The following is a 25,770-nucleotide window of genomic DNA, read 5'->3' on the forward strand; positions in this document are numbered from 1 at the left end:
TAGTGTGTATGGAGTCTATCTATCTATCTATCTATCTATCATCTATCTATCTATCTATCTATCTATCTTATCTATCTATCTATCCATCTATCTATCCATCCATCCATCCATCCATCTATCTATCTATCTATCTATCTATCTATCTATCTATCTGATTGAATTGTATATTGTACAGAGTAGCCTGACACTGAAGTAATCTTAATGTTGGGCTATTACATCAAATTATAAACAGCTGTAGTTTCAGCGATCACTATGTAAATATATCCTATAGCTCCTTTTTAGAAATGTCAAATATACAGTATCTTATTTCCCAAATAATGCTGTAAGGATGTTATGGGGATACTGTCATGTAATAAAACATAAATGTAGTTTAAAAACTTTATCCATTCACTTTGTATTACTCCACAAAACGGTGGTTCTATACCCTAGACCAGACTCACATGTGATGGTGCAATTGCGTGTTTCCCGTCGGTAGATGGCAGACTTGAATGAGTAATTGTTGCAGGAGCAGAGGAGCGCGCCTGGAACTGCAGGGAGCGCGCAGCCGCAGACAGCCTGCCTGCTGTGCCTGCCTTCCTGCTTGGATATTCAGCCTCCGTGCGTCGTCTCGCCGCCGTGCCTTGCCTGGGTGAAGAGTTCATTGTGCGGACTCGTCGGCGGATGATGCGGGGCCCATGTCAGAGTCTAATCTCATTCTGCTGCGCGGTGAGAGCGACATGTTATATTACTGGAATCAGAGAGGGGACCTAAAGAAAGCATGCCAATAAACAAAAGTAACGGGCAGCCTCTCATTTATAACTATTAGGAACACTTAACCTTATAGTCAGGTTATGGTTAAAGATAAATCTACGAGCCATTTACTGCAGCGTTTTATTGAGAGGCTACATACTGAATCATCGATATTAGATTTGAAAAAATAACAGATATTTTATTGAGCCTATTTGCATTTTTTAGTGTCCACTGCAACTTATGATGAAATAGACTCAGCTCTCACACATGATCCACACACACAGACACAGACACGTACCCACAGCCATACACGAACACACAAACACTCACATCCAGTTGCTTCAAATTATTCCACTTTTACTCAGTTGATCAGACTGTCCTTAAAAAGTCACATATAATATTTAGTGCACCTGCTCACTGTTGATTGCAAACAAGAAGTTGTTTCTCCACCACACACACACACACACACACACACACACACACACACACACACACACACACACACACACACACACACACACACACACACACACACACACACACACACACACACACACACACACACACACAGCCACAAATTGTACCATGGTGTGAGAGCCAAACAGGGTTTGCAGTGTCCTTCAGTGTAAAGATGCACTTGAATGATAATGGCCAGCAGAGAGCACTCTGTGTAATCATAATGACCTATCTCCTATGAGTTATATCAGTATTTGTCCATATGAATCATGTTTCTGCATCATATACATACATTTGGAATGACAAAGTCGATTTTTTTGTTTCATCAGAGGTGTGTTGTTGTGCAGTGAAAATAGGCTTCAGATAAGATAATAGCAATGATCATTGTGTTTGTTTGTTACCATACAAAGCAAGATATACTTAGACTGTATGGTCCTGTGGTCAGATATACGTCTTGGATTGTGATGCAATATGTTTTGGCAGAGAGCCACCAACTATAACATGACAAATTGAGGCTTAAGTGGGAAAAGTGACATTTAAAAAACGTTAAAGTCACTCTTATCAGCAAACTCTCCCGCATACTCAAAAGGAAATATTTGCATTACATGCGGGTACAAAACAAAAGACTCTTGTATCTCTAAATCTCAGACGTAAGTGCACTTTGAGCAATAGCTTTAGATTTCTAAACATTAAACTCTGTAACAAATGGTTTTTAATATAGCAGAATAACATTTTTAGGAAACTTTGTGAATTTGGAGGAAAGAGTTGCGGGTTCTCGGCATATACATTCTTGATAAATTGTTCTCATATCAACTCTGATGCTTTACGTCTAGATTTAAAACCAAGACTAATAAGAGCTAAAGCTGTTTTGCAACGTGGACCATCTTTGTACATTGCATTTGAAATTCTTACTTTGGTTTCTTACTAAGAGTACTGAGTAATATGCTCATGTTTATTTACAGTGCTGAAGTTTTACTGAGAGGGAACTGACAGTGTTGAGAAGAGACTCTTCAAATTCAGGTTGAGTTTCTGCTGTTCCACATTTCCGCCAATAGTTGGCAGCAGAGGACTAAAGCTGTGGACCATGGCCTCCTCCACAAACTCACTCGCACCTCCTCTGCTGCTAACATACAGCATCTTCATCTCTTTTGGCACCTTTTACATGCTGCTAACGTTCCTATTTTGCTTATGCAATTTATTTATTTAACATTATGTGTCACACATTATTCTGATTATTGATTTTAATGTTACTTGTTTTAACACTTTAGCAAAACACTGTTAATGAGACACTAGAAGTAGATGTGATGTGTAATGTAGAAGAAGGCTTAACTTTAAACAAATAACTTACAGTACTTCTATTCTTCTTCTTTTGCATGGGGTTAATGTTGTTTTACACACACACACACACACACACACACACACACACACACACACACACACACACACACACACACACACACACACACACACACATACGCACACAAACACAAATACACACTACACGGAAATAAGAGAATGAGGCAGACGCTACAGGCTGTGCTGCATGTGTCACCAGTCTGACCCAGACTGCACTTCCTGCTCACCAGACAACCATTGCCCAGCAGACACACACACAGACACACAGACACACACACACACACACACACACACACACACACACACACACACACACACACACACACACACAAACGCACATAAGCACACACACACACACACACACACTGACTAGCAAGAGAGCCGACACCAGATGGAAGTGCTGACATAGACAAAGCTGATAACGGGGTTACCCTCACCATTCCCACTTACACCCTGACGACTAAGGGCCTCACACAAGAAAACACACACACACACGAGTCAAAGTGTTATCTTTGGCCATCGGCCCCTGCTCACGTCACACTCCTGTCCCCTTATCAGCACCTCCTTGCCCTGAGCTGTATGACTCGTCCTCCTGAGAGAGAAAGTGAGACAGAGCGAGTGTGTATGTGAGTGCATACAGTATGTGTGTGTTGTGGAGAAAGGGGTAGATGTCGGGATGCCTGGTGAAGTGATGGAGGGAGGAAGTGTGAAAGATAGTGTGGGTGCAGAGGCCAGCAGACAGACACCCAGCCTGGCAAGAGAGACGTTGTGAGGGAGGACGGCGAGTGAAACTGGAGAGGATGTGTGGTCTGATTACTAAGGCGACTGTGTTGACGGCCAGATGTGCTACACCTCTGTACGTCTCCCTTGCAGCTCCCCTGCTCTAATTCTGTCTCTCCACAACAGTCGGTACTTTCTCACTGACTTCTGGCCTTTTGCTCGGCTCGGTATCCTTCCTGCTGCAGGGCCCCTTCTGCCTTCATTCTTTCCCACAGCCGCTTTCACTCATCTGTTGTGTCTTCACCCCCTTTTTGCTGTAACTATCTCACAAACGGAAAGGAAAGATGTGGAAAGCAAAGCATTAGGGAATAGATCATATGTGCTGTTTTTATTTTAAACTGTGAAAAAGGAAGTCACAAGCAGCTTGGGCATGTTCTCTCTAAATCGGTGTTTTTCCCACCTCAGAGATCCCCTCGTCTCTCCACTTCCTCCTCCCTCTCCCACCTCTCACTGACCATTTAGCTCTAACAAGTGCTCTCATAGTTAATGAAATTTCCCTGTCTTTGCTCAAATTTCTGCGATTAATCTTACTGTCCCTTCTCCCACTACTCATCCTCTCACCTCTTAATAACATCCCACCTCCTCTCCACAGAGAAACAAGAGCTCCTGCCTTCCTCTTTCATCTCTTCTCTATCCTTCTCCTCTCCCTGTCCCTCCCCATCTTAATTTGCTTGTGTGTAATGATATGCACAGAACAAGAGGATGAGGAGGAAGAGAAGGAGGGCTCTGCCAACATTTGCCTAAGGCTCCGCAGCCTCGATCGATAAGTGGTCTTAAGTTTATCTGATTTTTATCAACGGAGCCGACAGGGGGGCAGGTCGATGGGCTGTGCCCGCGTCAAGTTGACCTTTTCAGGGACGACGGCGAGAGAGCTCCCCCCGGGACCCCCACGGTCCCCTGTCACCGTCTGACTGGCACAAGTCTGTTGTGCTCAACGACAAAGTCTGCAGAGACGTCTATATCAACGCCCGGTGCGGCTGACAGGGCCTGGCTGTTGTATTTATAAACTGTCCTTTGGCCGTGACACTTTGCCAATGATCAGGCCCTAATATATGCAGGCAAATCTCCTCGGTGCAAAAATGAAAGCTAATAGAGTCATTAGCTGCTAATTCGAGCCGGGATACCTTGTATAAATTGGCTTACTTTGTAAAGCCCTCCCCCGATGATACCCTCCCTCCTCCCGCCACCAATCTCCCCCTGTCTCTCTTTCATCTCTCACCCGGACCACAGCATAACATCATCTGAGCACACACATTATTTTAGTGGCTAAATGGTTGATGGTGTGAGTTTGTTTAATGGTGTGTGAGGCAAGATATCTAATGTGTGTGTGCTTGAGAATGTGTGTGGTACAGAGCAGAGGTTGTTTCCACCTCCATATCAAATATACATACTTAATGTACCAGAGATGTAACACTAAAGAAGGGCCTGTGCATGCATGTGTGTATGAGCATGTGTTGCCATCCTGCCGTCCGAGACCGAGAGCTGTTAGTGCTGATGTGTTATTGTACCGCCTGATGGCTGATTATGACATTAAATGTTTATGAGCATTGATCAGCGATAGCCCCAAAGTGAGAGCAATTTCATATCCTCACTGGCCACTGCTTAACGGCATACTGATGGATGCACAATAATCTCCAATACGACAGAGACTTGCACATGCTGCATATAAACACATGCACACAAAAGCTCATAATCAAACACACACACACATACACATACAGGCTCATAAGCAAACACAGACTAATAGACACATACTGTACAAAGACTTGAACAAGTTACATTCACAGTCTTCATGCAATTGGAAGGTTGTGGGTTCGATACTTTGATACTTAACCTTGAGTTAAGAATGGCCAACGGTGTGTGAATGGTAGCTTGCAGGTGGTACATTGCTGTGTATGAATTAGGTGTGAAAGGGTGAATGATGACTTGTAGAATTTAAAGCGCTTTGAGGGGTCGTAAAGACTGTATAGCGCTATATAAAACTGTCCATGTACCATTTACAACAACATTACAGGATGAAAGGTAACTAATAGGTCTTAAGGGACACTAACATTACATCGGTTCATCACATTTTTCTTTGCTCCTTCTGTTGCAATTTCTATTTAAAATCTTGTGCTGAACCCTATAAAGATTTGAAGACTGGAATGTAAGTGGATACTGCATGTTTATTACCAATCACTCAGGAGTTATAAACAAAGAATGACACCACTCTGTCCAGTTTTTTTACAGGTCACAGTTACCTCATAAGTTTGTGATAACACACAAACAGTTGATGAGTGTGCTTACAAAGTGGTATGTGCATGTTTGTGAATAATGTCTAAATAGGACAACGAAAAAGTAACTTTTCATGAAGTTAGATAAAAAGTAAGTGTGAACGTCTGGTTGGATGGGCATGTGGCCTGTCATTAACCTTTTGATTTACCTTGATTACAATCTTTCAGTGTTACCATAACAAGCCATTTTAGTTGGCTTTCCTTAAAGGCAGAATGAGAAGGAGTTTCTTAACCAATCAATGCATTCATTAAAATCATGCATGCCAGATCCAAAGCATGCAACCAAAAGGAACCCACTGGTAAGAACCATAAACGTAACCACAGCCCAAACAACCACAATATGAGCGTATTTATGATGTGAGTAATTGGACATTTGAAAAAGCTTTCCATTTGAGTCAATGTGAAGTTACAGCTCTAATGCCAGGTTTGACATATGCATAAGTTTATGGAGGAAGAGGACGCCAGCTTCTTAAAAGAAGATCCAAAATTCCTGCATGTTTTCCCTGGAAAAGCTTTCAGTCCTGACAGCAGGTCCAGGAAACATCCCACACACCCCGTAGCAGCAGGCAGCAGATGGAAAAGGCAACGTGGAATCACAAAATCTATTTCCAGACGCATTGGGAGTCACATATGGGAATAGGATCACCGACTTAACTCTTCATTAAGATAGTTAATCATCTGTATTATTAACAATGTGAAAAAGTGAAACAATTGTGTTTGGCTCAAATTGAAGAGCTCATGGGACGGGCTGCCCAGATGTTCATTAATCTGATTATCTAAATAACAAATCATCCCAAAACTTTGGAAACCACTTTCACTTTGTCATATGCATGGATCTGCTTCTAAACGTCCCTGAAATGTACTGAAAGAAAGTAATAACAGGAGTTTATTTGGCTAAGACTTAAATGAACGATACATACACTCGATGCTTTTGACATGAGCAGCACTGACTGAGAGTCAAAAAGCAGAACACAGCTCACCTCATTGCACCCCCTAATTTGAATATGCAATCAAACTTTTCTCTCACTACAAGGATTGAGAAATAAATAATTAAGTCAATCCAATTACTTAATTAATTATTTCATTAATCATGTGCTCACACATTTCCTTCCCCTCCATTCGTCATGCTGCTCAATGGCTTCATTACGGATCAATGTGGAGCCGTCCACATCAAGAGTCGCACTGTCATCGTCAAGATTAATCAAGATGTTGCCTGCATGCAAAATGGGCCTCCGAGCCATTTCTATGGTAACCAGCATGTAACACAGATGACAAGTTGATTGAATATTTGAATGAACTTACCAGTGTTAAATTCCTATTATGGTTTGGTGTTTGTATGGTGGAATCAATAGGAAATTGTTATATTGTATTAGTTTAGGATTAAAACTATAAAGAAAACTCATCAGTTGTTATAACCAAAGCAACACAAGCATTATTCATTGAACATAATGTGTTAACTTAATGCCATCCAGTTGATGTCTGTGCAACTGTACAAAGAGTAACATTTTGAGCTCACTTGCAAGCCAAAATAAAAAACCCACAATAGAAGTCACTATGAAAAAAAAACCAAGTGGGATTCAGTAGCCAATAAATGTTTAAAGCTAAAGCAAGCAGGCTGTAACACATGTTTTGCAAGTATAACTTCACTCTGCCAAGATTGTGAAGAGGATATTGTTCAGAGGTTGAAGAATGATAGAAAAATCTAAATTCCACCCTTATGATTTCACAGATAGATAATGCTGTATAATTAGGTCATCCAAAAACAGCCATATGCTTCATCCTTACATCAGGAGATCAGTTTGTTCAATATAAGTCTTTAGCCATGTACAGCAACTGGGGATTTGAAGTTCCATATAGTTAGTTTTTATGCATTTTAAATTCCTAATGCCTTTTTGCAGGCAGCCTCAGCCCTGCTGCAACCAACACGACTACCAAGCTTTATGCAGTTGGCCTTGTAATGATATGGCCAATATGCATATGATTGAATGCTTTCACTTGGCAACTTTTGGAGTGAGTGCTAGCTACTTTCATCAGAAAAGAGATTGCAACCTTGCAGTGACACTGGCCGTAAAGCAATCTTTCATTTTCCTAGTATATCAAGAACTAGGCAGACATAATTGTATTGTAAAAGTGAGGATTTCAGAGAACCAATGTGAATAACATTTGTGCTGTAGTCATACATCGTGCAATCAACATCTACTTAATTAGAAAGGGAAATAATTTGAAGGAATAGGACTCTAATATGATAATGAAACAGATACATGATGTGATCTCTGCAATAACCAACTGCATTAGATATTAACTCTTGTGACCGCCTCCACTGTACACTACATAATCATAAATACAGCCTCTGGAGAAACAATCTTTATTACGTTGATACAAAATAGCAGGCTATGCAACATGAACAGCAAGATCATCAGTGATGCTACAGTTGTCCTGCCTGTTAGCATTTCAATGTCATAGGTCTTGCCATTTGACAATGTGTTGACAGAGTAGGCATTGAAATGTGTAGTTTGACCGGACTTATAGGAAATATTTTTGCTTGAGTAAAATGTTGATATAGAAATGTTTAAATAAGACATGTGAGTGCCACCAGCAACACACATTTGGACAGGAGTGAAATATGGACTGACTGAACAGTTCCAGCCGAAACTACGCTAAGTAAATGGGAGGAACTAGCTGCTTCTGAGGTCCTTGCTAGCTTCCCTGTTACCTTTCAGGAGCTGCACGTGCATGAATGTGTTCCGTGCAGGTTAGTGTGTTTCACTCTGCTAGACTGTGTGTCTCAGAGCGAAGATGAGAACAAACACAGGAGCTGTGAGACAAGAGAATAGACGATAGAGGAGGGAAGGGAGGCAGAGAGCTTCCCTGTTTAAGTCTAAATTCCTCGTTTATTTGTTTGATTAATTTGCGCAACGGCATACTGTAACCCCGTTCTGTCACATGCCTCCTTCACTGGGGTTTATTTTAGCAGGGCGGTAAGTGGCCCCATAATGTCACTGTAATACTGGGTCATGCTTTTCCGAATGGAGGGATGGGATTGGGGGAAAGAGAGAACAGGGGATGAGAATGTGTGAGATGGGAGGAGGAGGAAAACGTCCCTCGTTCATCTTCTGAAAGTGAGTGTTAAAATAACACCTGGCCTGACTGGATTCACTGTGGGTGTGCTGGAAGGATCTGCACAGCAGGCTAACAGGAACTGTCAGTGGAGATGCGCACACACTCACTGAGAGAGAGGCCGAAGCTGATGCTGGATATTGAAAGTCAGAATTTGTGTTGCTAATACAAATGTGAGGGACCTGAACCTGCAAGCCTTCATCCGTCATTATCCTCAGAGGTCAAAACCTCTCAGTGAGAATGCAAATGGTTAAAAGCAGCATTCGCAGGGTTGTGTGTGTATGCATACATCAGTGAGTGCATGTGTGTCTCTGAGGTAGATGGTGGAGTTTAGAGGGAAAGAAGGAGAGACATCTTGCATATTCAACGCTCTGTCGCCTGGCTGTCATCGGCCAACTGAGCGTTGAGGAGATAGGGAACTAGTCAAATTACCGGCCATGCTCGATTCTGTCTCCTGCAGTGACAAGTCTGTCAGAGATGGGATTTAATCTCTTAATAACGAACAGGGATGGGGATGTTTTTTTTCCTACATCTCTTCCCCATCCTCCTCTCACTCCTTTTCCTTAGAACGTCTTCTGATCACATCTGGTCATGTCGACAAATCACACACATCTCCGAAAGAGAAATATCCATGTCTGAATATCTTACATTCCCCACTCTCTTCCTCTGTATCTCTCCATCCCTCCATCTTTCCGTCTCTAATACAAGCTGTCGTGCTAGATCATGATTGATCAGGGCCTTTGTGGCCAACGCCAGCTCTCCCTCTCCCTGCTGCGGAAATGAATGGGGATCAGATGCGCTCTAGCTATGAAGTTGGACGCTGAGTTATTGGCGACGCAAGCTTGAGAGAGGAATAGAAGGGGAGATGAAAATGAGGAGGCAGATGAAACAAGATGAAAATCTACGGTCTGGGATGTATTCGCTCTTGGAAGTTTTGTGATTTCCGGGAGGACTTTGGAAACACTTGAATTCATAATGTCAACTTCTTATGACTGTGATATGAGAACTGCTCTTATCTCTATGCATTTTTGCTTGAGCTTACCCTTAAAAACATTCCTTTGCACATGACGCCGATGACAGACACTATACTTGATGGAGATCGATATCTTTTTGATAATGATAATCAACTAAAGCACTATTGCAACAAGCAAACCAAATATGTACATTGTCCAAGTAAACCTCCAATTGCTGTACAGTGGACCACAATTCTTTGCTGACCTCACAAAGATCTGGGCTTTGGCATTAGTCACTGATAGGAATCTTAAGGCTTCATTTGCATCTAATGGAGTGCTTGTCAGATCGTGTAAGTGGAACTGAAAACTCGATATTTGATTGTGCAGGTGTGTGTAGCTGTGAGATTTAGCAATTATCAAATGCTGAAACTGTCTTCATCATTCATCACTCCACTTCTTATATAGGATTTTGCATCTTCATCCGATTGAGAAATCATGAATGTCTTGGAGGAGAGAATGTCTGACAGTTTGCACTAACTATTCTTTGCAGGTCACCAAAAAATAAGTAAACTCCAAACCACTTCTTCCTTAAAGGAAACCTACAGGGTAATAAAACTCAGATTTAGCTTTTTGTATTCCAGGTTTCTATCTGCAATCCACACAAATGGTCAATTGAAGAAAAAAAAGATATAAGAAACCAAATGAAGATTACGGGTTGGTCTTTAAACTGTGATGGATGCTTACAACTTCAGCTTTAATAATATCTTTACTGTTCATCTTCAGGATTGATTGCTCGTGTTTGTTTCTCTTTTCCAAGACACCAACAAGTACTTCAGTTACCACCATGGTATCATTGCGTAAAGAAATGATGAACAGGGAAGAGTAAATTAAACCAAAGTTGAACTTAATCGTAGGTTTCCACAACCAATGTGCGACAGCTTTGGGTTATTAATTGATGACTAGTCCATATCTTACAGAGGTTTGTTATACAATAGCAGCTTTGTTGTGAGCTGTTTCATAATATAAATGTTGACACACTTCCAATTCTCCCACCACACATTCCCACTCCTACCTGCTGGCTGTAAACTCAGCATGATATTGGTCCAATTGCCCCAGAGCTCAAATATGTATCGTCTACACCTCTCACCCTCAGGGATGCAACTTACCCCCCCCCCCCTCCAATCCCTCCATTCCCGTATGGCAGTAACTATGGCGACAGTTGTAACTCTGGTGATTAATGCCCCAGGAAATGAAAGTGTTGCCAGGGACAATGTGGGAACATTGTAACTTCCTGTGTTCCACGGGGGCTGGAATGCTTTGGTGTCCGACATCGAGCTTTTAGCTAATTAGCTCAATCAGCTCACTGGGGCTTAATTAGAAGCAGCTCGCAGACACACCCGTGTCCAGGGGCTCTTTAATTACCCTCAGGTTCATTAGGAGAGAAGGGCCTCAAGCTCTAATTAACTGGCTCCGTGCACTTATCAGTGTGTGTGTGTGTGTGTGTGTGTGTGTGTGTGTGTGTGTGTGTGTGTGTGTGTGTGTGTATGAAAGCGTGCCTGCTACCCATATGAAAACTAAAATTAAAAGACCCACTAACTGTGCTGCAATATGGTCAACATAGCACAACTTTTCATTAACACTCAGGAGGGAAGAGAATAGGCAGGGTGGATAAAGGAGAGGGAAAGAGGGATAGAGGAGGAGAGAAAGAGAGAGTAGTGAAGGACAGGGTAGATAACTGGATAAGAGATTGTAATAGAGATTTCTGCAGCCAGTGAGCGACAGCTTGGTAGAGGGCTGGAAAGGGGATTGGGAGGCAGAGTGAAGGAGTGTAACAGAGTGTGTGAGAGGAAGTGATGAAGATGGAAGGAGAGAGATGCTGCCAGTCTTTTGTAAAGGAGGAGTGTGTTATCTGTCCTTTCATGGTGGTTGTCAGCGGGAGAGGCTAAATGCCTTCATGTTGTCTCACCATAGACAAACAGCAGTCATTGGAGAGACAGGCCGATGGAGTGACAACACACTCACACTACAGTGCACACCATTATAGACACAGAGAGCTGCAAAAGCATCTGTGTACATCATCCTCTAAAAAGCTTAGAATTTCTTAATTATCACAGAATTTAATTGAGAACAGTCATATTTCAATGTGAAAATTAACACGTTTCGTTTGCAATACAATTAACAATGACTTTCTTTGGTTCAACTTACCAGGGAGGAGGTCAAGCACAAAACTCAGGAGGCAGGAGATACAGCAAACACCAACATGTTGGCATTCATTTAAAGTTATTTACACTTATGTAGAAGTCACAGTCTCCCAGCACATCCTACTGCAACCAAAAACAGGGGAGCTATACTCAGACCTGTGTTACATAGACTACCAAACATCATACATGAATAAACATGACATCAAATAGTTTAACAACAACCTATATACATAATTTATAAATGATACATTACAACAAAGCTAGCGACCAAACATTTGGCACATATTTAGCACCCCGCCGGAACAATAAACAGGTTTTGGTTTCCCCGGGAGTCTTTTTTTCGCGCACACCCTGATATTTGGAGGCAAATCAGGTAAGTGTTGAGGTCATGATACGCTGTTAACTTAACTTATCTTTACATAAACGCGTACAAACTGCATTAAAGGCACTTACGTTGTTTATATGTGTTGTTGGATTGACCGAGTCACGGAAAAATCGCCCTTAGAGGAGATCCGCTAATCCCACTACGTATTTATATCCAACAGTTGGGCCGAGGTGAAGTTAGTTTGAGGTTGGATATCAGACTGACTTTCTCTCCGGTCTTCTTACTGCGTTCACAGACTGTCGTCAGTCAGAGTTAATTTACCTACAGCTAAGCCCAACTCTAAACTACAGTTATTGACTTTGGAACCATCAATGAATTTCAATTTGAATGACAGAAAACCATCTTTTTTTTAAATAAAAATGCCAACATATATGTGTGTAAGGGCGTTTTTTGGATTTAGATGTATATTTTTTAAAAAGTAAATGTAATATTCTTAATGTATTGTGATGTTTCAATAGTTTCCTTGTCGTTTGACCTATTGACTACCAAGCCAGACCAAATATTATTAGGGTAGGAGTACCCATTAAGCCCATGCACCCTTTAAGCCCACTTTTAACTTTGATGTCAATTTACAAAAAAAGGAAAACATATATTTTGTCATCAATTATTTCATCCAATCAAATGGTTTGTTACTTCTATCACATTTTTTATTGCACACCAATCACATTTTCCATTGTTGAGTTAGCCCCGCCCAAATGTATATAGGTTCGGGACCCCTGACAAGAAGACAGCCAAAAACTTTGGTGTTTTGGGACCTGTCAGAAATTATCAAATTTCATCAATTTTCAGCCACATCTTTGGTAAGTACATTAATATTATGTCAAATAAGAGGTAAATGTGCTAATTTTGATATACAGATATATAGTATTTTGCCGAATTATACCATTTCCCTTCAAATGGAAAGATGAGTTTTATGAGCTTGCAAACATAGCTAATCTCATGCTAATACCCCCTGCCGTGTTAAAGCTACACTGCCACAAGAACTTAAGTTGTCAGCTACAAATATTAAGCGTTTTGTTATTCCTTTAACATTGATATTTAGATAAATACATCATAGATTGTTCTGTGGAGTTGATTAATTTCATAAATTAGCTTCTTTTACAGATGGGCTTAAATGGTACATCACATGAAAGTGCATGCAAACTACAGCGAGCACATGCTAATATTTAATGATAAAAACTTAATATTTCTGAATTTGTGCACAGCAGTAACTGCTGTAATGTTTGATTCAAACTATATTTAAGCTCCACGCATGTTTTTGTAAACATATCTTACATTTTGAAAAGAAAGCTTTGTCTTTTTTCAGCGCTCATCATGGCGGAACCATTTAAGCCCACCTCATGTATTTCAATAGAGAATTTCCTCTAGTACCAGTTAAATGCAGTTTTCTGTTCAAAATTGTTTAAAATAAACAGTGCAATGTGTGACTTTAAATTACTGATCTACTTTACTATATAGATACGCATAGATAGATAGATAGATGGAGATAGAGAGACAGACAGAGAGATATAGCCTATAGATAGATAGATAGAATGTAAACTAACTTGGTGTGATTATGATTATAGATGTCTTTGTTTTCAGCAAGGAAATGTCAAAGAGAAAAAACTACAGCACATGTCCAAAGATGGTAGAGGCATGTCGCCTTTACCATGACGGAGCAATAAGGATAATAAGGCCCATTCTACCTGAGCAACCACATTGAGGTGGAGACTGCATACAAACAAAAAATTAAAATGATGAAATCTGCTCATTAAATTGCCTGAAACAAAAGAAAATTCAATGAAATGATTCATGTTCTGTGTTGATGTATACTGCACTGTTTGTCATGTTGAATGTCAGTTCAGATTATCTTTTACAACAAGGGATTTAAAAGGAAATTAAACTAAATTAACGGATTCATTGTTCTGTGTTGTGTACTGCACTGTTTGTCATCTAGGCCTACATCGTTTGTTCAGATCTTTTTCAAAAGAGATTTTAAAAACATTTCCACTGTCATTTATTAAATAAAAAGCTTTTCACTTTAAAAAAAAGCATTAAACAAGTTTATTTTATCAATAAATGATGTTGTGGGCTTATTTGGAACACACATGGGCTTAAATGGTACCACGGTACCAATTAAGCCCATGCCAGACTTTTGACTTTTTCCTTAACATTTGTTAATTATGTATTTTGAAATGTACATAAACTAAATAGTAAATCTTCAAATGAGAGGTAAATCTTGCCATATAACAAATTGTTTCAATTACAAATTATGTCTATATCTAGGAAAAATAGCTAAACTTAGATTTTGGTGGGCTTAATGGGTACTCTTACCCTACTACACTGGACAAATAAGACACAACCCTTTCAATTAGATTGTATGGTTTCTGCTTTATCATAGTTTAATAAATATTCAGCCCTTTGTTTTTTTTAAATACAAGTTTGCATTTTTTTTCAATAGCTTTTACGTCATGTGACCCAATTTCTCTAAATCAATACAGCATTCTAAAACTAAACTAGACAAGAAGGACATAGCCTACCTATTTTATAAGAGTTAAGTTAGTCTTCTACTTAATTCTCTTTTTGATAAAGTATTTTCTGGTATCGTAAACACTTGGATCTTTATATAACCTCCATATAATATGATTGTATGACTTCAAAGCAATGCAGGATTGTATTTCTATACTGAACAACTATGACACCCCTTTTTTATTGAGTGCTTTTGTTAAATCATATGAATATTGTTATGCAAGTTCAGCAGTTTATTTATTTAAACAATCTAATCCTTTTTCGATACCTTCCATGTCCGGTGCATCCAAATCCATCTTGGGACAGTAAGCCAGCTAAATTTGATGAAATGGCATCCACACTGAAGAGTCTGTTCAATGGGAAACCTGAAAAATCTCTTTTCCTGCTCTTTTGATCAGCAAACATAAAATAAAATGTGCATCACACACCAAATATTAGGATGTAAGTAATGGTGGTACCAACACAGCTGGTTACTTTCCTTACTTTGTTTGCACGTCCTCCATGATAACTCTTTTAAACTGTTTTATTAACTGAACTCTTTTTGATTTTGTTATCTTTGTTACATATGTTATCATTCTGTCTTCAACACTAAACCAGCATGACATAGTGTTGTGATTACAGCTAATAAATGCTGCCTGTTAACCAAGACTAACAGTGATACCTGCGGTGCTCCATGAGAAATCGTAGAGATCCCCATTTCATTGCGGAGTCACAGCTCTTTGAGTGATTACGGAGAGATGACGAAGCTACAGAAAGTTGTCATCTTAATCTTTAAGTTTGTTTTTTTTAAAGATATTTTTGAAAAGCTCCAGTCTCAGTTAAAATGCAGGCTAAGTGCAGACTGGGGACACAAACAGAGAGTATAAAACTCATTGTTAGAAAATAATGAAATACAAACTCTGGTGCTGAGAGAGGAAGGATTTAAAACAGACCTGTTATGAGGTTGCTCATTAATTCCCTAACCTTGAATCTCTGTTTAAACAGTTTTAAAAACCCCTGCTGTCAGTGTCTAGCAGATATGTTTTGAGACTCTAGGAAACGGTTGCTTCTACGCTGTGGTAGGTCCCTGAAAGGAAAAAGAAGAACAGGATTTATTGGCCGAGGTAGCAACAGTAACCAAGTGTTGACGCTTTGGAGGATCCACATGCTCAACGACTCGTTGTGTTAGCCAGTAGTGAGAAACAAAGAAAGAAAGAAACCCTTCGTAGTTGTCAGTTTTGGTCACTAATGGAGTTCATTGTTAATGCTGTGATCTCAGCTGACCAGAGAGGACATATTTTTAGTTTGTGATAGTGCCAACTTAGTCAAACCTCAACATCTAGTCTGTGCCATTGTTGTAGGTGTGTATGGTGCATCCACGTGTTTTTGTGCTCTTCAAAAAGTGCTGTGCCGTACTGTGTCAGGCCCGGGTGAGACACGCTTGGTATGGATTCATTGATTGACAAGATGACTGGAAGCTGCCAGGATTGAAGCATTGAGTTGGTTCAGTCGATTTGTCCTTGGCTGACAGAGAGGACTGTGATGACACACAGAAAGAGCGCGCTATCAAAACACAGAGTCAGGGTAATAGAGTACAGCAACACAGAGAGTGATGGGAATGCATACACAGGGTGGAGACGAGGTCAGAGGTTTGATAATATTGATGATTGTGGTAATGGTGATGAGGGTGAGGTTGAAGCAGTGATTTTAATGATGATGAAGATATTGAGGACGTTAATGTTATCATAATAATTAAATGAGTCTACTCCGAGTTACAGTCATTCAATCATGGTGGGCAAACGGTGTCCATTCAGTGAGGTATGCAGATTTTAATATATAACGCAAAGAGAGCATAGTATTGGTGGAGGTATCATTTGAGAAAAAGTTGGATTGTTTGGATCCACATTTTGACAATGGTAATGTGTGAATGAAATGTGTTATAATGATGCTATGGTGGTTATGACCGTAGTAATGATGATGATTGAGTTAGTTATGATCTTGGTGATGATTGTGATGGTAAAGTTAATGCCAATAATTTGGATTTTGGTGTATTTGTGATGGTTATTACGGCGGTCATGTTACAAGTAACACGATGAACATGTTAGTGATGCTGCTTTAAATGAAAATTGTAATGATGTCCATAAATATTGAGAATCACACTGATAATGACGAAGTTAACAGTGATGATGAATGATGATTATGATATTGTCAACAACAGTACAATAGCGGGGATGGGGAGCACAAAGATGATTATAAAAGTGTTTGCGATGATGATGAAGACGCATGTAGTGGCAAAGATTTAGCTGTTAATGGTCATGATCACGTGATGTTTAGGTGACGAAGATGATGATAGAGCTGTCGACAAAGAGGATAATGTAGATAATGAGGTGATGAGGATAACTTGTTGACCATAAAAGTAATGCAAATGATGATTATAAAGATGTTGATGATGCAGATAGTGAGGACCAAAGCCATGATTCTGGTAATGATAATGGTGATGGTGGTCATAAGCAGAGTATTTTCTCTGCTAGGATCCACTCGCTCTTTGTAAAGAGTAGATTAATAATAATGTATTTGATGGTAATGTTATTTTGTATGGTAATTGTGCATATTGTGGATCTAACAGATCCTTAGAGTGCTAGTGATCTCTCTCTCACACACACACACACACACACACACACACACACACACACACACACACACACAGCTCACCGTAGCAGCCTGACAGTCCTCCCTCTCCTACCGACTGTAGAGAACGCACCTTCAGCCATTCATCAGTGTCACCCTGTCGCCGTCGGTTACAGCCCGGGGCCCGTCGCGTCTTCATTACGGTCCGAATAAATCTGAAATAAAACCACAGATGATTTATTAGCTTCCGATGGCGTCGCGCTGGTTAGCATGGTCTGCCGCCACTCGGGCCTAGAGAGACAGTCCTCAGAGTTGAGCAGCAGAAATCCAATGTGACAGGGAGACGTTTGTGTGATGATATCAGTCTGTGATCACAAGTTCTGCCTGATGAGAGGAGGAGGGCATCCGGGAAACTGTCACACAACAGCAGCGTTTATTTGCTGCATGTATGTGGGATATTTTGTCAGTAATGCTCAGACCACAAGCTCAGACCCCCTTTCAGTGGGAAGCACAGAGCTTTCAATAAATATCTTTGCCTGTGTCTGATTGTATGCCTAGACACCCTGCAGATTTATTTTCTCTTCATTAATGGATTCAATTAACATTTAAACAATGAAATGCGTAGAAAGAAGTGGTATCAAGGTAGCACTTGCTAATGCTAAAAAGTGATTTGAGCATAAGTATGAAAATAAACATGAATGTTCAACAGATTTCTCTAATAATCCCAAAATTGAATCCCAAAACTTGCTTACATCCAATGATTAGTTGCATATTAGCTTGATTTAGCCTGCTAGTTTTCTTCATTAATGTTACCAAAGAGTGCAACAAAAACCTACTTTACTGTGAGCACTAGGGCATAACTCCTGACTGGTGCAATGCAACACTTTATTCTCAATAAAGGCAGATCAGATACTCTTTTTTTCCCATGAAATTGGTTCAAATAGTGAAAACTTTGAAAATCCAAAATTCCAAACCACAGTAATCCTGTGCGTTACTTGAGCATCTTTTCTCCAGACTGTATTTTGTATGCATGTGATTGAGTGTGAAAAGAAGCTGCTCTTAATTGCCACCGTTATTTATAGTATGAGGTGTATGTCACGTAATCTCTTTCTCTGTCCTGTATCGTGGCTTGTGTCCTGCTAGAAAGACAAAAGGTTAGTATTTAGACTGATATTTGTGTTGTGTGCAGTGGAGCCTCTAACCCTGGATCAGTCCCAGAATGGCCATTTCATCTGCGGCCAGTCCAGATGACAAAGCTCCAGCTGACTCCCGGCCAGTTCAGCGGGGAGAGCCACAGCTGAGACCTGCAGGTGTCACATTGTCCTGGTTGTCACTAACCCAATTACACCTGGATCGCCAGGGACACACTCGCTCCAGTGTGCAACATGAGAGCACAGACACACGGCATACATGGGAAAGGCATCCATGTGCAGAGCGGGGGAACGATGAGGTAAGCTTACACCTGACATCCAGGAAATTAATTTCTTACATGCCGTTAATTAATTATGCATTAGAAAAAAGGCAAATAGAGTAGAGGATGTTAAGAGAAAGACACGTTAAGGAAAAGTAGATTTATTTTTAATGCCCTTCCGACCTCCTCTGTATCTTCATCCCTCCTTTACGTCATTGTTCTTCTCATTCTACCATTGCTCTTCTACCTTCAGCTACAACCAAACCTGGCAGTCACTCTCCTGCGCTCTCTCTCTGTGTCTGTGTGTGTGTGTGTGTGTGTGTGTGTGTGTGTGTGTGTGTGTGTGTGTGTGTGTGTGTGTGTGTGTGTGTGTGTGTGTGTGTGTGTGTGTGTGTGTGTGTGTGTGTGTGTGTGTGTGTGTGTGTGTGTGTGTGTGTGTGTGTGTGTGTGTGTGTGTGTGTGTGTGTGCGCTCTAATGGTGTTTAATGCCCAGACTAATGGTTTCAGCAGGGAATCCTTGTGCGGAGCTTGAGTCCAGGCTCGGGCTGATCGCTGGCAGGACCATCCCTCATCCTGATACCGCATGGAGGTGAGAGCCAGGGGAACACGCACACACGCATTCATGCACACACACACACGCTCACACAAACTGTCTCTGCTTCTCTCTAGCTTGCTTGCTCACACTCTTCCTTTGTTTGCCTTTCACTCTGAACCTGCATCTATCGCTTCCTCACACGTCTTTTCGAATCGTTCAATCTATGCTGTGTTTAAAGGGTATGATTCATATTTGAAATATTCCTGATTTTGTTTTGTTTTTTACGCACACAAATGACAGCTAAATCAAATACTCATCACATCAACACACCTTGGTATCTTTCAGTAACATTTGCTGAAAATGGTCACAGCTTTGGCTTGCTTTTTTCCAGGACCTAGTCTTTAGTATATTACAATTTAAATCGTTAGCCTTGTAGCATAATTTCCTAAATCATATAACTTACTCTTACAGTATAAATAACCTCAAATTATGACTTAGGAAATTATTCTGTGAGGCTAACAATATGTGGAAGTCATTTGATTTCAGTTTGTAATGTGTGCAGAGTTGCAGCCTTTTTTGGGAAATAGGAGATACTCAAATCAGGATCTACGTTATGATATTTTACAGTTGTTATTCACCATGATCTTATAGTTACTCTTCTAATAAGTAGCCTCTGTGTAGCTGTAGCCTGATATCACATACTCCCTCTGCTCTCACTATCGAGAAACACAGAACTTTGTTAATAAGAGTGGGCTTTATTTTGAGTGGATTACACACAATATTCATCCACGTTTATAAAAATACTTCTTATCAAATACACTATTAACTCCTGTTTGAGAAAAAAAGAAAACAGTTACCCGCAGTTTTGAGATTATTTTGTTGTCTTCAAAATTAAATTGAAGAGTTTAAGGATTTACATTCTCTAGGGAAATAGGCTAGAAGCTGCAAGCTCAGTTGTCGATGATGATGAAAATGTTGAATAGCACAAGGCTTATCCTTTACATTATTGATATACTTTGGCAAAATTGATGCTCAATAATACTCATATTTCTTACTTTTTTCACTACACTACAAACATTGATTAATACAAAGAAAAACATGACTCTCTGACCTGCACCCAAAATGTACCAGCAGAGAACTAGAAAAATGTCCTAGTTGGAAAAATAAGCCTCAAGGTTGCTTGATCTAAGATTAAGGGTTGCTTTAGACCTCGGGGACTTGGATCACATGACCTCAGCTGGCAGGGGGAGAGGGCTAAAGATCCTTTTAGATGCTGGAGCTGAAGTACAGAAGACGCTTTTGGCTGTGTGTGCATGAGGGAGTAAAGATACATTTGGAAGGGAGCTGAATCAGATTAGGAGAAAGGGTGAGTGTGGCTGGTGTATACAGAAGAGGGATTGGAGGGGTCATAGCTTGTGGGAAAGAGGAAAAACAGCGAGGCTAAAGGTGATAAGATCAGAACAGTAAGGCTTTGGTTAATATGAGGCTGTGGGTTGCACAGAATGGATTAAAAAGGAAAGGTTAGGGGAGAGGAGCGAGATGAGGGAGTACGGAAAGGGAGTGTAAAGGAAAGATATACTGTGGTACTGGAGTTTGGGGAGAGGGGGAATAGGAGGTGGAAGGGTTGGGCCAAGATAAAACAGGAGGTGGTGGAGTACAAGGGAGGAAAGACTGGTGAGGAAGCAAAAAGGAAAGGTGTGTTGTTGGGGGCGAGAGAAGGGCAGAAGGTAATGGACTGCGGGGGAGGAAGTGAGGGGAAGGCAGGGGGTATATTGGTGTGTGTGTGTATAGGGGTGTAGGCGGTGTGGGGGTACGCTAGAGCAGGGCAGTAGGGCTAGGGGGGTGTGTCTTTACAGATGCTCTGTGACCGGGTGTCACAACTCGGGCCAGGAAGCTGAATCCAGCGATTAATCACCGGGCCCCTCCGCTTGTAATCAAACGGGCTCTGGCCATGATGTATGAGCCATGTCACAATTACGGACTCACACTCGCACGCTCGCGCACCCACACACTGCACACAGAGTTGATCATGTGCACACATGTATGAGGAGGAATACACACGCACACGCACACACACACACACACAAGCTGCACGTTGAACAACCTCTGGCGGCTCAATGGGATTATGGCTGTCTTCCAAAAGGCCACTAGGGCAGACTTCAAAGACACAAACATAAACATCCTACAAAGCCAACACATTATAATCTTAGTCAGCAGCACACGGGGAGCAGAGGAGGGGATGTCAGCATGGAAAAAGAGAGGAAGAGGAAAAATAGAGAAAGAAAGTGAAGAAGTGAGTCAGTGTGAGTTCAGGACTAATGAGGAAGACAGATATACTGAATAATGGGAGTAGAAGAAAGACGGATGAAAAGATAGGAGAAGTAAGGAAGACTGGAAGTGGGAGTGAGGGCGAGAGAGGCTGTAAATGAAGGTAAGAGATAATGAGAGAGAGGGGAGGAAGTGAGGGCCGAGGAGGGGATGAAGAGGTGAATCCGTGGGGATGGGGGTAAAGCTCTTGGTCAGCGGTTTCCACAGCAATGGTGGACAGGCCAGCTGACAGGATGAATAATTTAGGACGAGGTGTGGACATCGATCCCACAATGCACTTCTGCCTGACCACATTGTCCCAAGCAGACACACTGGATGTACGCACGCATACACACAAATCATCCTCAGCCGTTCCTCAGATCAGCGCTGACCTCTATCAGGCCGACATCCAGACAAATGATTGCTCTGTTGCACACCTTGCCTTAGACACCATATCTGAGTTATTTGCACATTTTTAAAAAAAAAAGGGATTTTGAACAAAGGTAGAAGAAGTACTCAGATCTTATACTTAAGTAAAAGCAGAAGTACCAGAGAGTAGGTAAAGTCCTGCATTCAAAAGCTTCCTCAAGAAGAAGTAGTCATTATGCAGACTGACCCATTTTGGAATGATTTGTATCGTATGTTTTGATGATAATTATTGATGCATTTATTTTATTTTAAATGCATCAATACATTTTTAATTATGTCATTTACTGCTGGGAAGTTTGTTAATTTTATCCATGTGTAGCTTTAGTCTTATTTAAGTGTTGATTATGTTTTATATTATTAATCCATATCTACAAAGTAACTAAATATACTAAGTAAAGGTAGTGTAGTAAAAGTACAATAAGTACAGTACCTGAAATCCAGGTTTTAAGTAAGAGTTAAGTTAAAACTTCCATCATGTAGATATTTCAGATATAAAATAGGACATGATCTAACTACTCACACACACACATTCTATTTTTTGTCCCCGTGCTGACAGACTCGGATGGCTGTGAATGCTGCTGGCTTTCAGTAGCCTCCTCTGAGTAAAGTCCTTCCTGTTTGAGACACAGACTTCCTGTCTATTGCAACATGATACTTCCTGGTTGAGTCAAATGTCTTTGACCCCACCGGCCTGCCGTCCAAACCAAACAGAGTCGCTTCCACCTCCCTTCTCCTGTAGGAAAAAAGAACACGGACATAGAGAGGGAGCACATTTTGGATTCTTCGTTTAATTGCAAAATCTCTCACTGAGCAAATCTGCACAATGGAATGGCTAATGTTAATATTTTATGAGTTTATTACTTTGCCGAGCTTGATTTTCAACACCGAATATGATGAACATCCGCTTAAGTTGCAGCCTTACATTTTTTTCGTAACATTCCCTCAGCCTCTGGCACAACAGAAGACCATTTTTAACCCTGTGGAACAATGTTTCTCCCAAATCTCTCCGGCTTTGCAGGCACCTCTCCTCTTCATTCATCACACAGCCTGAACGAGTGACCGGGGAATGACCTCGCTTGCGCGCAGATACACACACGTTAACACACACGCATACAAACGCACACAACCCTATACACACACAAGTCCACAAACACGGTATCAGCTCGCACAAAAGCATGATTCATTTATCACAAACGATGGATACCTTGGAACACATGCTCAAACACGCGTGTGCCTACACACACACACAAGCGTACACTCACCTAAATGCACACACACACTCACACACAGCGGTTTCTATCACATCCGTTACAGATGGGTTCTCCTCCTCCTCAGTCCTAAATGAATATAAATATGTCTGCTTGACATCATTCATCTGCCAGAGAGGAAGACATTTACCACATCCAACCAAGAGAGGCAGTGTTACTCTCTGCTCTGCTGGGGAGGGATGCATTTGTAGAAAAGAAACCAGGAATGGAGAATGGGAGCAGGGATGAAAAAACACTTGCAGAGATAAGAATGATCCAAGGGTATCTCATCAAATAAAAAAAAGTAGTATATTTGGTTTAATAGACTCATTAAGTTTCTCTTTTGTTTCTTTCATATGAACACATGCCGCGAGACAATATTCCCTCTCTTTTAAAATACATTTTATTCTGCCTCTGTTGTCGTCTAATCAAATCTGATCCTATCTCTCCTCTCTTGACAGGTTGCATTCACAATAAAGCATTTGAAAGCCCATTAGCTCCAATTTCCAGCAGCGTAAAGCCAACGGCAATCCGATATCATCAGTAACAGTCCACCAGAAGATGACGGCCAGACGACAAGTGAGATGTGGACGGACTAAAGGAGCTGAGAGAAGTTGGAGATATCGCTGATCGGAACAAATTGGAACAAAATGGCGGGTGATACGCAGCGGAGAGATGCTTAGGGAGATGACATACAGGCCAGTGGCGAGAATTTACAAAAGGAAGCATATTATCCTGTGGTGTCTTAGATAATGATCGTAGGGAATTTATGCTATTTGAATTGAAGTTATACACCTGTTGAGAGCCGCTCATAATGAGATGTAAAGATGTTTAAGGTCATGTAAAGATTCTCTCAGTTATCTCCCTTAACCATTATAGTTCACCAGACTTGACCTGTGTCTTCAGTCACGATGTCTGCCTAATGTAGTGTTCGCCAAGCCCTGAGGGAGGCGACAGTGGTTTCAAAGTGAGCCGGCTCCTGCTGTAATCTGTGCTCCATATGTCATTAAGCCCATTAGGGAAACACTAGGTTAACATTACAGCTAGAGTACCAGCCTTTGCTATGGGAGCAGCCGCAGGTCGACATAAAGACGGCGTCTCACTTTGTCTCTCTTTTTCGCAGACCGCTGTATTAACAAGCCATTGTCTTTTTCTCACCACTACGCTTTCTGAACTGCATCCTCCATTTCCTCGCCTTCGGTCATTTCTCTTTCACGCAGCCCTTTTTATGCTTCCCCCTGTTTCACCTTCACTGGGCGTACAATGCGCCACTGGGGGCAGTAGAAGAAAAGTTGTCTGCTTTTTTGGAACGCATTTAAGCAGCAATGTCTGTCAGCGTGGAGTAATGGTGGCCAATGTAAATGTCCTTCCTCATGCTGTCTTAGAACATCTGCTCGTTCTCTCGACTGTATTAAAATGTGTATTATTTTGTACGGAAACATTATAAAGAGAGAAATTGATTTGTGGCAGAACTTGTTTGGGACAAAAAATGACCAATCTCCCTCCAGGAAAGCAGGAACCCAATACTGCATGTTCACCTAGAGGTCAGGTGGAGGTCAGCCGGGAGTGTCATGCCTCCACTCGACTCCCCCTTCCTCCACTCCCTCCTCCACCTCTTTCCCCATTCCTGTGACAAAGGGAGCCAGTTTGGTTGCCAGGGAAACAGGCTTTTTCCATGGCGATGTTGGAACACGTGGGAAGGGCAGGGCGGCTTTGTTTCGCCAGCGTGATGAAGGATTCTCCCCATGCATGTTTAATCGGCAGACTTATGATCCCAAACCCAACAGCCGAGCCCATCTACCACAGCCTGATTATGTTCAATGGAGCCTCTGACACCCTCATTTTGCCAGTTTTATCACGCTGTGCAGCTCCCTCCGCGGGCACCTTAGCTATTGTTGCACGGCGTTCCTGACGAGTGCAGCTGAGACCACAGATAGTCAGTCCAAACAAGGAAGGTACGCATGTGTCTCTTTAGCATTAACCGAAATACGCCTGACCAAATAACCACACAATGCATACAAACACTCTGAGACACACATAAGACCGGGCACACAATCCTTATTGTTTTTTCCCCCAGTATCTCGGCACCCACCCACCACTGTTTGGCTTAGCAAAGTAGGGGGGAAAAAATGGCAGATCACCATAGCAACGGCTGTGTGCCGTTCTGCTACAGCTGTGATGTATGTGGTGACACTTTTGACCCGCTAGTGAACTCTATAATGCAGAAGCTGTGCAGAGTGTGGAGAGCCCCTGGCTGCCTTGCATATCCCGAAACTATAGTGTACAGATCGCTCTATATGAACCAATCAGAGACACATTAAGGATGCATACCTTTGCCACCAAAACAAAATATAATCTGTGACAAAACCTGGTATTACAGAGAAAATGTGGTTTTGCGATTAAGTGCAATTCTTAATATACTTTGTAGATTACAATGTAAAAAGGCAGCTGCATCACATTTCTGATTGCTGTATAC

At 41.3% G+C, this 25,770-nt stretch overlaps 2 long non-coding RNA genes across 2 annotated transcripts; both read left to right on the forward strand.

The window, feature by feature from the left end:
* The first annotated feature begins 12,198 nt into the window (after positions 1-12,198).
* LOC134874508 (uncharacterized) lies at positions 12,199-24,854 on the forward strand. The gene is made up of 4 exons (XR_010167079.1): positions 12,199-12,238; positions 18,555-18,815; positions 19,284-19,365; positions 23,756-24,854. It is a non-coding gene; the product is annotated as an uncharacterized LOC134874508 (long non-coding RNA).
* LOC134874509 (uncharacterized) lies at positions 12,756-13,877 on the forward strand. The gene is made up of 2 exons (XR_010167080.1): positions 12,756-13,050; positions 13,832-13,877. It is a non-coding gene; the product is annotated as an uncharacterized LOC134874509 (long non-coding RNA).
* Positions 24,855-25,770: the final 916 nt, after the last annotated feature.

The sequence above is a fragment of the Eleginops maclovinus genome, chromosome 13, assembly GCF_036324505.1.
Source record: "Eleginops maclovinus isolate JMC-PN-2008 ecotype Puerto Natales chromosome 13, JC_Emac_rtc_rv5, whole genome shotgun sequence".
Lineage (NCBI taxonomy): Eukaryota > Metazoa > Chordata > Actinopteri > Perciformes > Eleginopidae > Eleginops > Eleginops maclovinus.